The sequence below is a fragment of the Nothobranchius furzeri genome, chromosome 4, assembly GCF_043380555.1.
Source record: "Nothobranchius furzeri strain GRZ-AD chromosome 4, NfurGRZ-RIMD1, whole genome shotgun sequence".
NCBI classification, from domain to species: domain Eukaryota; kingdom Metazoa; phylum Chordata; class Actinopteri; order Cyprinodontiformes; family Nothobranchiidae; genus Nothobranchius; species Nothobranchius furzeri.
In genome coordinates, this window is record NC_091744.1 from 27,569,804 (window position 1) to 27,581,123 (window position 11,320).

Genomic DNA, 11,320 nt, shown 5'->3' on the forward strand with positions numbered 1-11,320 from the left:
ACGGACTGTGACTGTGACTCTTACTGTGTGAGGGAGAGGGACTGTGACTGTGACTCTTACTGTGTGAGGGAGAGGGACTGTGACTGTGACTCTTACTGTGTGAGGGAGAGGGACTGTGACTGTGACTGTGACTGTCACTGTGTGAGGGAGAGGGACTGTGACTGTGACTCTTACTGTGTGAGGGAGATGGACTGTGACTGTGACTGTGTGAGGGAGAGGGACTGTGACTGTGACTGTGTGAGGGAGAGGGACTGTGACTGTGACTGTGACTGTGTGAGGGAGAGGGACTGTGACTGTGTGAGGGAGAGGGACTGTGACTGTGTGAGGGAGAGGGACTGTGACTGTGACTGTGTGAGCGAGAGGGACTGTGACTGTGACTGTGTGAGGGAGAGGGACTGTGACTGTGTGAGGGAGAGGGACTGTGACTGTGTGAGGGCGAGGGACTGTGACTGTGTGAGGGAGAGGGACTGTGACTGTGTGAGGGAGAGGGACTGTGACTGTGTGAGGGAGAGGGACTGTGACTGTGTGAGGGCGAGGGACTGTGACTGTGTGAGGGAGAGGGACTGTGACTGTGTGAGGGAGAGGGACTGTGACTGTGACTGTGTGAGGGAGAGGGACTGTGACTGTGACTGTGTGAGGGAGAGGGACTGTGACTGTGACTGTGTGAGGGAGAGGGACTGTAACTGTGTGAGAGAGAGGGATTGTGACTGTGACTGTGTGAGTTAGAGGGACTGTGACTGTGACTGTTTGAGGGAGAGGGACTGTGACTGTGACTGTGTGAGAGAGAGGGACTGTGACAGTGACTGTGTGAGGGAGAGGGACTGTGACTGTGTGAGGGAGAGGGACTGTGACTGTGTGAGGGAGAGGGACTGTGACTGTTGAGGGAGAGGGACTGTGACTGTGTGAGGGAGAGGGACTGTGACGGTGTGAGGGAGAGGGACTGTGTCTGTATGAGGGAGAGGGACTGTGACTGTGACTGTGACTGTGTGAGGGAGAGGGACTGTGACTGTATGAGGGAGAGGGACTGTGACTGTGACTGTGACTGTGTGAGGGAGAGGGACTGTGACTGTGACTGTGACTGTGTGAGGGAGAGGGACTGTGACTGTGACTGTGTGAGGGAGAGGGACTGTGACTGTGACTGTGAGGGAGAGGGACTGTGACTGTGACTGTGTGAGGGAGAGGGACTGTGACTGTGACTGTGTCAGAGAGAGGGACTGTGACTGTGACTGTGTGAGGGAGAGGGACTGTGACTCTGTGAGGGAGAGGGACTGTGTCTGTGTGAGGGAGAGGGACTGTGACTGTGTGAGGGAGAGGGACTGTGACTGACTGTGTGAGGGAGAGGGACTGTGACTGTGACTGTGACTGTCACTGTGTGAGGGAGAGGGACTGTGACTGTGACTCTTACTGTGTGAGGGAGAGGGACTGTGACTGTGACTGTGTGAGGGAGAGGGACTGTGACTGTGACTGTGACTGTGTGAGGGAGAGGGACTGTGACTGTGACTGTGACTGTGTGAGGGAGAGGGACTGTGACTGTGTGAGGGAGAGGGACGTTGACTGTGACTGTGACTGTGTCAGGGAGAGGGACTGTGACTGTGACTGTGTGAGGGAGAGGGACTTTGACTGTGAGAGGGAGAGGGACTGTGACTGTGTGAGCGAGAGGGACTGTGACTGTGACTGTGTGAGGTAGAGGACTGTGACTGTGTGAGGGAGAGGGACTGTGACTGTGACTGTGTGAGCGAGAGGGACTGTGACTGTGACTGTGTGAGGGAGAGGGACTGTGACTGTGATTGTGACTGTGTGAGGGAGAGGGACTGTGACTGTGTGAGGGAGAGGGACTGTGACTGTGACTGTGACTGTGTAAGGGAGAGGGACTGTGACTGTGAGGCACTGTGTGAGGGAGAGGGACTGTGACTGTGACTGTGAGGGACTGTATGAGGGAGAGGGACTGTGACTGTGACTGTGACTGTGTGAGGGAGAGGGACTGTGACTGTGACTGTGACTGTGTGAGGGAGAGGGACTTTGACTGTGAGAGGGAGAGGGACTGTGACTGTGTGAGGTAGAGGACTGTCACTGTGTGAGGGAGAGGGACTGTGACTGTGACTGTGTGAGCGAGAGGGACTGTGACTGTGACTGTGTGAGGGAGAGGGACTGTGACTGTGATTGTGACTGTGTGAGGGAGAGGGACTGTGACTGTGTGAGGGAGAGGGACTGTGACTGTGACTGTGACTGTGACTGTGTGAGGGAAAGGGACTGTGACTGTGAGGCACTGTGTGAGGGAGAGGGACTGTGACTGTGACTGTGAGGGACTGTATGAGGGAGAGGGACTGTGACTGTGACTGTGAGGGACTGTGTGAGGGAGAGGGACTGTGACTGTGACTGTGTGAGGGAGAGAGACTGTGACTGTGTGAGGGAGAGGGACTGTGACTGTGTGAGGGAGAGGGAATGTGACTGTGTGAGGGAGAGGGACTGTGACTGACTGTGTGAGGGAGAGGGACTGTGACTGTGACTGTGACTGTGTGAGGGAGAGGGACTGTGACTGTGACTGTGACTGTCACTGTGTGAGGGAGAGGGACTGTGACTATGTGAGGGAGAGGGACTTTGACTGTGACTGTGTGAGGGAGAGGGACTGTGACTGTGACTGTGTGAGGGAGAGGGACTGTGAATGTGACTGTGACTGTGTGAGGGAGAGGGACTGTGACTGTGACTGTGTGAGGGAGAGGGACTGTGACTTTGACTGTGACTGTGTGAGGGAGAGGGACTGTGACTGTGAGGGACTGTGTGAGGGAGAGGGACTGTGACTGTGACTGTGAGGGACTAGGTGAGGGAGAGGGACTGTGACTGTGACTGTGAGGGACTGTGTGAGGGAGAGGGACTGTGACTGTGACTGTGTGAGGGAGAGGGACTGTGACTGTGTGAGGGAGAGGGACTGTGACTGTGACTGTGACTGTGTGAGGGAGAAGGACTGTGACTGTGTGAGGGAGAAGGACTGTGACTGTGACTGTGACTGTGTGAGGGAGAGGGACTGTGACTGTGTGAGGGAGAGGGACTGTGACTGTGACTGTGACTGTGTGAGGGAGAAGGACTGTGACTGTGTGAGGGAGAGGGACTGTGACTGTGACTGTGACTGTGATTGTGACTGTGACTGTTTGAGGGAGAGGGACACTGACTGTGACTGTGTGAGGGAGAGCGACTGTGATTGTGACTGTGACTGTGTGAGGGAGAAGGACTGTGACTGTGTGAGGGAGAGGGACTGTGACTGTGTGAGGGAGAGGGACTGTGATTGTGACTGTGACTGTGTGAGGGAGAAGGACTGTGACTGTGTGAGGGAGAGGGACTGTGACTCTGTGAGGGAGAGGGGCTGTGTCTGTGTGAGGGAGAGGGACTGTGACTGACTGTGTGAGGGAGAGGGACTGTGACTGTGACTTTGACTGTGTGAGGGAGAGGGACTGTGACTGTGAATGTCACTGTGTGAGGGAGAGGGACTGTGACTGTGAATGTGTGAGGGAGAGGGACTGTGACTGTGACTGTGTGAGGGAGAGGGACTGTGACTGTGACTGTCACTGTGTGAGGGAGAGGGACTGTGACTGTGACTCTTACTGTGTGAGGGAGAGGGACTGTGACTGTGACTGTGTGAGGGAGAGGGACTGTGACTGTGACTGTGTGAGGGAGAGGGACTGTGACTGTGACTCTTACTGTGTGAGGGAGAGGGACTGTGACTGTGACTGTCACTGTGTGAGGGAGAGGGACTGTGACTGTGACTCTTACTGTGTGAGGGAGAGGGACTGTGACTGTGACTGTGTGAGGGAGAGGGACTGTGACCGTGACTGTGTGAGGGAGAGGGACTGTGACTGTGACTGTGTGAGGGAGAGGGACTGTGACTGTGACTGTGTGAGGGAGAGGGACTGTGACTGTGACTGTGACTGTGTGAGGGAGAGGGACTGTGACTGTGACTGTGTGAGGGAGAGGGACTTTGACTGTGTGAGGGAGAGGGACTGTGACTGTGTGATGGAGAGGGACTGTGACTGCGTGAGGGAGAGGGACTGTGACTGTGACTGTGTGAGCGAGAGGGACTGTGACTGTGACTGTGTGAGGGAGAGGGACTGTGACTGTGACTGTGACTGTGTGAGGGAGAGGGACTGTGACTGTGTGAGGGAGAGGGACTGTGACTGTGCCTGTGACTGTGTGAGGGAGAGTGACTGTGACTGTGACTGTGTGAGGGAGAGGGACTGTGACGGTGACTGTGTGAGGGAGAGGGACTGTGACTCTGTGAGGGAGAGGGACTGTGACGGTGACTGTGTGAGGGAGAGGGACTGTGACTCTGTGAGGGAGAGGGACTGTGACTCTGTGAGGGAGAGGGACTGTGACTCTGTGAGGGAGAGGGACTGTGACGGTGACTGTGTGAGGGAGAGGGACTGTGACTCTGTGAGGGAGAGGGACTGTGTCTGTGTGAGGGAGAGGGACTGTGACTGTGTGAGGGAGAGGGACTGTGACTGACTGTGTGAGGGAGAGGGACTGTGACTGTGACTGTGACTGTCACTGTGTGAGGGAGAGGGACTGTGACTGTGACTCTTACTGTGTGAGGGAGAGGGACTGTGACTGTGACTGTGTGAGGGAGAGGGACTGTGACTGTGACTGTGACTGTGTGAGGGAGAGGGACTGTGACTGTGACTGTGACTGTGTGAGGGAGAGGGACTGTGACTGTGTGAGGGAGAGGGACGTTGACTGTGACTGTGTCAGGGAGAGGGACTGTGACTGTGACTGTGTGAGGGAGAGGGACTTTGACTGTGAGAGGGAGAGGGACTGTGACTGTGACTGTGTGAGCGAGAGGGACTGTGACTGTGACTGTGTGAGGTAGAGGACTGTGACTGTGTGAGGGAGAGGGACTGTGACTGTGACTGTGTGAGCGAGAGGGACTGTGACTGTGACTGTGTGAGGGAGAGGGACTGTGACTGTGATTGTGACTGTGTGAGGGAGAGGGACTGTGACTGTGTGAGGGAGAGGGACTGTGACTGTGACTGTGACTGTGTAAGGGAGAGGGACTGTGACTGTGAGGCACTGTGTGAGGGAGAGGGACTGTGACTGTGACTGTGAGGGACTGGATGAGGGAGAGGGACTGTGACTGTGACTGTGACTGTGTGAGGGAGAGGGACTGTGACTGTGACTGTGACTGTGTGAGGGAGAGGGACTTTGACTGTGAGAGGGAGAGGGACTGTGACTGTGTGAGGTAGAGGACTGTCACTGTGTGAGGGAGAGGGACTGTGACTGTGACTGTGTGAGCGAGAGGGACTGTGACTGTGACTGTGTGAGGGAGAGGGACTGTGACTGTGATTGTGACTGTGTGAGGGAGAGGGACTGTGACTGTGTGAGGGAGAGGGACTGTGACTGTGACTGTGACTGTGACTGTGTGAGGGAAAGGGACTGTGACTGTGAGGAACTGTGTGAGGGAGAGGGACTGTGACTGTGACTGTGAGGGACTGTATGAGGGAGAGGGACTGTGACTGTGACTGTGAGGGACTGTGTGAGGGAGAGGGACTGTGACTGTGACTGTGTGAGGGAGAGAGACTGTGACTGTGACTGTGTGAGGGAGAGGGACTGTGACTGTGTGAGGGAGAGGGACTGTGACTGTGACTGTGTGAGGGAGTGGGACTGTGACTGTGTGAGGGAGAGGGACTGTGACTGTGTGAGGGAGAGGGACTGTGACTGTGTGAGGGAAAGGGACTGTGACTGTGACTATGACTGTGACTGTGTGAGGGAGAGGGACTGTGACTGTGTGAGGGAGAGGGACTGTGACTGTGTGAGGGAGAGGGACTGTGACTGTGACTGTGTGAGGGAGAGGGATTGTGACTGTTACTTTGTGAGGGAGAGGGACTGTGACTGTGTGACGGAGAGGGACTGTGACTGTGTGAGTGAGAGGGACTGTGACTGTGTGAGGGAGAGGGACTGTGACTGTGACTGTGTGAGGGAGAGGGACTGTGACTGTGTGAGGGAGAGGGACTGTGACTGTGTGAGGGAGAGGGACTGTGACTGTGTGAGGGAGAGGGACTGTGACTGTGTGAGGGAGAGGGACTGTGACTGTGACTGTGTGAGGGAGAGGGACTGTGACTGTGACTGTGTGAGGGAGAGGGACTGTGACTCTGTGAGGGAGAGGGACTGTGACTGACTGTGTGAGGGAGAGGGACTGTGACTGTGACGGTGTGAGGGAGAGGGACTGTGACTGTGACTGTGTGAGGGAGAGGGACTGTGACTGTGACTGTGTGAGGGAGAGTGACTGTGACTGTGACTGTGTGAGGGAAAGGGACTGTGACTGTGACTGTCACTGTGTGAGGGAGAGGGACTGTGACTGTGACTGTGACTGTGTGAGGGAGAGGGACTGTGACTGTGACTGTGTGAGGGAGACGGACTGTGACTGTGACTCTTACTGTGTGAGGGAGAGGGACTGTGACTGTGACTCTTACTGTGTGAGGGAGAGGGACTGTGACTGTGACTCTTACTGTGTGAGGGAGAGGGACTGTGACTGTGACTGTGACTGTCACTGTGTGAGGGAGAGGGACTGTGACTGTGACTCTTACTGTGTGAGGGAGAGGGACTGTGACTGTGACTGTGTGAGGGAGAGGGACTGTGACTGTGACTGTGTGAGGGAGAGGGACTGTGACTGTGACTGTGACTGTGTGAGGGAGAGGGACTGTGACTGTGTGAGGGAGAGGGACTGTGACTGTGTGAGGGAGAGGGACTGTGACTGTGACTGTGTGAGCGAGAGGGACTGTGACTGTGACTGTGTGAGGGAGAGGGACTGTGACTGTGTGAGGGAGAGGGACTGTGACTGTGTGAGGGCGAGGGACTGTGACTGTGTGAGGGAGAGGGACTGTGACTGTGTGAGGGAGAGGGACTGTTACTGTGTGAGGGCGAGGGCCTGTGACTGTGTGAGGGAGAGGGACTGTGACTGTGTGAGGGAGAGGGACTGTGACTGTGACTGTGTGAGGGAGAGGGACTGTGACTGTGACTGTGTGAGGGAGAGGGACTGTGACTGTGACTGTGTGAGGGAGAGGGACTGTAACTGTGTGAGAGAGAGGGATTGTGACTGTGACTGTGTGAGTGAGAGGGACTGTGACTGTGACTGTGTGAGAGAGAGGGACTGTGACAGTGACTGTGTGAGGGAGAGGGACTGTGACTGTGTGAGGGAGAGGGACTGTGACTGTGTGAGGGAGAGGGACTGTGACTGTTGAGGGAGAGGGACTGTGACTGTGTGAGGGAGAGGGACTGTGACGGTGTGAGGGAGAGGGACTGTGTCTGTATGAGGGAGAGGGACTGTGACTGTGACTGTGACTGTGTGAGGGAGAGGGACTGTGACTGTATGAGGGAGAGGGACTGTGACTGTGACTGTGACTGTGACTGTGTGAGGGAGAGGGACTGTGACTGTGACTGTGACTGTGTGAGGGAGAGGGACTGTGACTGTGACTGTGTGAGGGAGAGGGACTGTGACTGTGACTGTGAGGGAGAGGGACTGTGACTGTGACTGTGTGAGGGAGAGGGACTGTGACTGTGACTGTGTCAGAGAGAGGGACTGTGACTGTGACTGTGTGAGGGAGAGGGACTGTGACTGTATGAGGGAGAGGGACTGTGACTGTGACTGTGACTGTGTGAGGGAGAGGGACTGTGACTGTGACTGTGTGAGGGAGAGGGACTGTGACTGTGACTGTGGCTGTGTGAGGGAGAGGGACTGTGACTGTGACTGTGTGAGGGAAAGGGACTGTGACTGTGTGAGGGAGAGGGACTGTGACTGTGACTGTGTGAGGGAGAGGGACTGTGACTGTGACTGTGTGAGGGAGAGGGACTTTGACTGTGACTGTGTAAGGGAGAGGGAGAGCGACTGTGACTGTGACTGTGTGAGGGAGAGGGACTGTGACTGTGACTGTGACTGTGTGAGGGAGAGGGACTGTGACTGTGACTGTGTGAGGGAGAGCGACTGTGACTGTGACTGTGTGAGGGAGAGGGACTGTGACTGTGTGATGGAGAGGGACTGTGACTGTGACTGTGACTGTGTGAGGGAGAGGGACTGTGACTGTGACTGTGACTTTGACTGTGACTCTGTGAGGGAGAGGGACTGTGACTGTGTGAGGGAGAGGGACTGTGACTTTGACTGTGTGAGGGAGAGGTACTGTGACTGTGACAGTGACTGTGTGAGGGAGAGGGATTGTGACAGTGACTGTGTGATGGAGAGGGACTGTGACTGTGTGAGGGAGAGGGACTGTGACTGTGTGAGGGAGAGGGACTGTGACTGTGTGAGGGAGAGGGACTGTGACTGAGTGAGGGAGAGGGACTGTGACTGTGTGAGGGAGAGGGACTGTGACTGTGTGAGGGAGAGGGACTGTGACTGTGTGAGGGAGAGGGACTGTGACTTTGACTGTGTGAGGGAGAGGGACTGTGACTTTGACTGTGTGAGGGAGAGGGATTGTGACTGTGTGAGGGAGAGGTACTGTGACTGTGACTGTGTGAGCGAGAGGGACTGTGACTGTGACTGTGTGAGGGAGAGGGACTGTGACTGTGACTGTGTGAGGGAGAGGGACTGTGACTGTGTGAGGGAGAGGGACTGTGACTGTGTGAGGGAGAGGGACTGTGACTGTGTGAGGGAGAGGGACTGTTACTGTGTGAGGGAGAGGGAATGTGACTGTGTGAGGGAGAGGGACTGTGACTGTGTGAGGGAGAGAGACTGTGACTGTGACTGTGTGAGGGAGAGGGACTGTGACTGTGTGAGGGAGAGCGACTGTGACTGTGTGAGGGAGAGGGACTGTGACTGTGTGAGGGAGAGGGACTGTGACTGTGACTGTGTGAGGGAGAGGGACTGTGACTGTGTGAGGGAGAGGGACTGTGACTGTGTGAGGGAGAGGGACTGTGACTGTTTGAGGGAGAGGGACTGTGACTGTGTGAGGGAGAGGGACTGTGACTGTGTGAGGGAGAGGGACTGTGACTGTGTGAGGGAGAGAGACTGTGACTGTGACTGTGTGAGGGAGAGGGACTATGACTGTGTGAGGGAGAGGGACTGTGACTGTGTGAGGGAGAGGGACTGTGACTGTGTGAGGAACAGGGACTGTGACTGTGTGAGGGAGATGGACTGTGACGATGTGAGGGAGAGGGACTGTGACTGTGTGAGGGAGAGGGACTGTGACTGTGACTGTGTGAGGGAGAGGGACTGTGACTGTGTGAGGGAGAGGGACTGTGACTGTGTGAGGGAGAGGGACTGTGACTGTGTGAGGGAGAGGGACTGTGACTGTGTGAGGGAGAGGGACTGTGACTGTTTGAGGGAGAGGGACTGTGACTGTGTGAGGGAGAGGGACTGTGACTGTGTGAGGGAGAGGGACTGTGACTGTGTGAGGGAGAGAGACTGTGACTGTGACTGTGTGAGGGAGAGGGACTATGACTGTGTGAGGGAGAGGGACTGTGACTGTGTGAGGGAGAGGGACTGTGACTGTGTGAGGAACAGGGACTGTGACTGTGTGAGGGAGATGGACTGTGACGGTGTGAGGGAGAGGGACTGTGACTGTGTGAGGGAGAGGGACTGTGACTGTGACTGTGTGAGGGAGAGGGACTGTGACTGTGTGAGGGAGAGGGACTGTGACTGTGTGAGGGAGAGGGACTGTGACTGTGTGAGGGAGAGGGACTGTGACAGTGTGAGGGAGAGGGACTGTGACTGTGTGAGGGAGAGGGACTCTGACTGTGTGAGGGAGAGGGATTGTGACTGTGACTCTGACTGTGTGAGGGAGAGGGACTGTGACTGTGTGAGGGAGAGGGAGAGGGACTGTGACTGTGTGAGGGAGAGGGCCTGTGTGAGGGAGAGGGACTGTGACTGTGTGAGGGAGAGGGACTGTGACTGTGTGAGGGAGGGGGACTGTGACTGTGACTGTGACTATGACTGTGTGAGGGAGAGGGACTGTGACTGTGTGAGGGAGAGGAACTGTGACTGTGTGAGGGAGAGGGACAGTGACTGTTTGAGGGAGAGGGATTGTGACTGTGTGAGGGAGAGGAACTGTGACTGAGTGAGGGAGAGGGACAGTGACTGTGTGAGGGAGAGGGACTGTGACTGTGTGAGGGAGAGGGACTGTGACTGTGTGAGGGAGAGGGACTGTGACTGTGTGAGGGAGAGGGACTGTGACTGTGACTGTGACTGTGTGAGGGAGAGGGACTGTGACTGTGACTGTGTGAGGGAGAGCGACTGTGACTGTGACTGTGTGAGGGAGAGGGACTGTGACTGTGTGATGGAGAGGGACTGTGACTGTGACTGTGACTGTGTGAGGGAGAGGGACTGTGACTGTGACTGTGACTTTGACTGTGACTCTGTGAGGGAGAGGGACTGTGACTTTGACTGTGTGAGGGAGAGGTACTGTGACTGTGACAGTGACTGTGTGAGGGAGAGGGATTGTGACAGTGACTGTGTGATGGAGAGGGACTGTGACTGTGTGAGGGAGAGGGACTGTGACTGTGTGAGGGAGAGGGACTGTGACTGTGTGAGGGAGAGGGACTGTGACTGAGTGAGGGAGAGGGACTGTGACTGTGTGAGGGAGAGGGACTGTGACTGTGTGAGGGAGAGGGACTGTGACTGTGTGAGGGAGAGGGACTGTGACTTTGACTGTGTGAGGGAGAGGGACTGTGACTTTGACTGTGTGAGGGAGAGGGATTGTGACTGTGTGAGGGAGAGGTACTGTGACTGTGACTGTGTGAGCGAGAGGGACTGTGACTGTGACTGTGTGAGGGAGAGGGACTGTGACTGTGACTGTGTGAGGGAGAGGGACTGTGACTGTGTGAGGGAGAGGGACTGTGACTGTGTGAGGGAGAGGGACTGTGACTGTGTGAGGGAGAGGGACTGTGACTGTGTGAGGGAGAGGGAATGTGACTGTGTGAGGGAGAGGGACTGTGACTGTGTGAGGGAGAGAGACTGTGACTGTGACTGTGTGAGGGAGAGGGACTGTGACTGTGTGAGGGAGAGGGACTGTGACTGTGTGAGGGAGAGGGACTGTGACTGTGTGAGGGAGAGGGACTGTGACTGTGACTGTGTGAGGGAGAGGGACTGTGACTGTGACTGTGTGAGGGAGAGGGACTGTGACTGTGACTGTGGCTGTGTGAGGGAGAGGGACTGTGACTGTGACTGTGTGAGGGAAAGGGACTGTGACTGTGTGAGGGAGAGGGACTGTGACTGTGACTGTGTGAGGGAGAGGGACTGTGACTGTGACTGTGTGAGGGAGAGGGACTTTGACTGTGACTGTGTAAGGGAGAGGGAGAGCGACTGTGACTGTGACTGTGTGAGGGAGAGGGACTGTGACTGTGTGAG